This window comes from Echinops telfairi, unplaced genomic scaffold, assembly GCF_000313985.2.
Source record: "Echinops telfairi isolate 266 unplaced genomic scaffold, ASM31398v2 ScPeMD7_7466;HRSCAF=8504, whole genome shotgun sequence".
Classification (NCBI taxonomy): Eukaryota; Metazoa; Chordata; class Mammalia; order Afrosoricida; family Tenrecidae; genus Echinops; species Echinops telfairi.
The window spans coordinates 1,479,577-1,482,783 of NW_022111366.1; positions in this window are offsets into that span (position 1 = coordinate 1,479,577).

Consider the following 3,207-nt stretch of genomic DNA (forward strand, 5'->3'; position numbering starts at 1 on the left):
GTTAGGGAAGTTTTCTTCCAAGAACTGTTAGTGTTTTTTGTTTGTTTTATTTTGTTTTTCAGTGCTTTTTGTTGTCTCTTCTTATTCTGGAATTCCAATCGCACGTTAAGTTATTTTTATTGATGGTGCCCTATGTAATGCTTATGCTTTCTTCTGAACTTGTTGTTGTTTTCCATATTGTTCCTCTAGAAGACTAGTTTAATTAGATTTGTCTTCAAGCTCACTAATCCATCCTTCCATTTAGTCATGCTACTCATTTACCTTTCAAATATATCACCTATTTTTGCAATTTTAATATTAATCTTTTGTATTTCTATTTGTTTTTTCTGTATGGCTTCTAATTTTTTTATTAATTTTGTCAGTTCTTCTAGTGTTTTTCTGTAATTTTTTCATTTTCTTTTTCCCCCCTGTGTTTTCCTTGGTTTCATCTGTAGTCTCATTGATCTTTTACTCAGTCTTTTGAAAGTACTTGAATATAATTTTTTGAATTCCTTATCAGGTAGTTTCAAAGCCATTTCTTCCTCAGAAAGGTCTTCAGATTCAGTGTTTTGGTCAGTTGTTTGAGCCATTCGCTCTTGTTGCTTTGTATTTGCAATAAACAGCAGTGGAGGGCCATATCTGATCTCTTCGGGCCTTCTGCCCTATTGCCATATAGCAGGGGTTAGAAAATCCTCCTTGATCCATCTTTCTTTACCTACCAACCATTCCTGCCACGACACTTTTGATCTATGCTGGGTTCAATAATTCATTGCAATGGCTACGCATATCTCATAGTTCAGGGTATTTATTGGGGAAGTTAATAGGTTACCACAAATCAGGATTAACAAGCAGTAAGGATATAGCCCTTGGTCTCCCAAGTCAACAGTCAACTCTCTCTCTGGTTCTCAGCCTGTCAGCAAAGTCTCACTCCAGTTCTTTGTCTCTCAGCTATGTGATCCCTTGACATTTGGCTCTATAGGCCAAGAAGCCAGCCTTGTCGCCCTATCTGATAGTTCCAGAGTCTCGGATCAGCTGAGAAGATACCCCATTGTCTTGGAGCTGCTCCTCTAAGCCTGCTCCCTCTGGCTCTCCAAACCAGTCTCTCTTGCATTCTTGGCAGCCTATCCTCCATCAGACAAAAATTTTGAATGTGCTCTTCTCTTCTCTTGAATGTGCTTCAAAGAATGCCTCATCCTTATAGCCAGGGACATGGTAACAACAACTGACCAATATTCTCTATTGTGTTACACACACCCTGTTTGCAGAGTCCCACCCAATCATTTGATGGAAGTTAGAGGCTTGGGTAGAAGAGCCATATTAAGAAATTTCACCCCACCACTGTGTTAACTGAAATTATCTTTTGACTCCAAGACATTGCAAAGCTGTTTTTATATTTAATTACCAATTGTATGTATTTGTATCTAATTGTTTGTTGTATGTTGGTGTGTTCTTAGCCATTCAGCACCTGATTCATGGTTGAGATAGTTAAGGTTTATTGTGTCAACCTGGCTGATAAACACGTGAGGTTAATTGAAGGGTGGAGAGATAAATGGCTTGGTGAGCCTCGCCTTTCGAGTTATCAGTTCTCTTGCTTTGTGATGGTTGGGCCAGGGTGCAGCTGCCTTAGCCAGTTCCCTGCTTCAGCTGGCAAGGGTCACTTCCTGCAAAACATCCCTGAGAAGAAGCCACATGGACCTACCCTGATGCAGTCCTGGGTGCTGGAACACCTGTGTGGAGACCTCTGCCAGCACTGAGATGCTTACACACGCACTGATTCAGCTTTCCTCCTGCAGTCAGCACCATTGCATCTGTTTTGTGAGATGGAGGAGAACTTTGTAAATTGGTGTGGGACATAGGGGCTAATATTGGATTTGTGGGCTTGGAAAGCACTGGGTTGGTATGCTTTCTTAATGTACACTTGCCCTGTATATAAAACTCTCTCTTATACATGAGTTCCTGTGTATTTGTTTCCCTAGTTTACTCAGACTAACATACTGGTAGATATGATAGAGAATGTGAGTGGGTGTGCAGTTCTCTGTTCACTGTTTATGTAGCATAGTTTTAGAGACAGGTTTAGCTGGTGTTGGCTGCTGTCTTCCAATAATCAAGTGCTACAGGAATTGGCAATGACCCTTACCCAACAAGTGAGGCTGTAGGTGGTACCGGTGTGTGTAAATTGTGTGGGCACAGTTGTTGTCTCCTATCAGTTAAGACGGGTAAAATAAAAACAGAACAGAACACACACACAAATAAGAAAAAACATAAGAGAAATCATAAGAGAAAAGCAACAGCAAAAAATGAAGCATCATATTCTATCATGGTGGGTAGCTTCCTTGGACCTTTGCTATGTGTTTTTCTGGTTTTTGGTATATGAAACCCAGAATTGATTAATCTAGAACAAGAACTAGAATAAGAGTTTCTGGGGGATATTGTGGGGGAGGTTGTGGGTGGGGTAAGGGGGGGGGAATTCACTTCACCATCTGAGAATAGCAAATATATAAAAGTTATTTTCTTGATTAGCTATTGCTTTAATTTAGAAATATAAAAATGTTTTGTATTGATTTGATATCTTATAATCTCCCTAAGTATACAATAAAAATTTTTTATTAGGGGCTCATATAACTCTTATCACAATCCATACATACATCCACTGTATCAACCACATTTGTACATTTGTTGCCATCATTCTCAAAACATTTTCTTTCTACTTGAGCCCTTGGTATCAGGTCCTCATTTTTTCTCCTCCCTCCCCACCTAAGTATACTTATTTGTATATCCATTATCTCCATAAATGCTCATTTAATCTCCAAGTTCAACAATAGGTTTTACTTTTTCTTTTCAATTTGGATACATTTTGTTTTATTTTCATTACTTCACAAGGTAGAAATTCATGTTCAAGGTTGAATAGAGGGAGTGTGACCAAAACTCTTGGTTTGTTTCTGATTTAAGGGAGGCATAATTCAGTCTTCAGCATTAAGTATGATGTTAACTATAGGTTCTTGTGTATATGCCTATCACTTTGTGGAATTTGCCTATATTCCTAATTTATACAGGTATGTTTTTTTGTTTGTTTGTTTGTTTTTTTTAACATTTTATTAGGGGCTCATACAACTGTTATCCCAATCCATACAAAGATCAATTGTGTAAAGCGCATTTGTACATCGTTTCTCAAAACATTTTCTCTCCATTTAAACCCCCGACATTAGGTCCTCATTTTTCCCCTCCCTC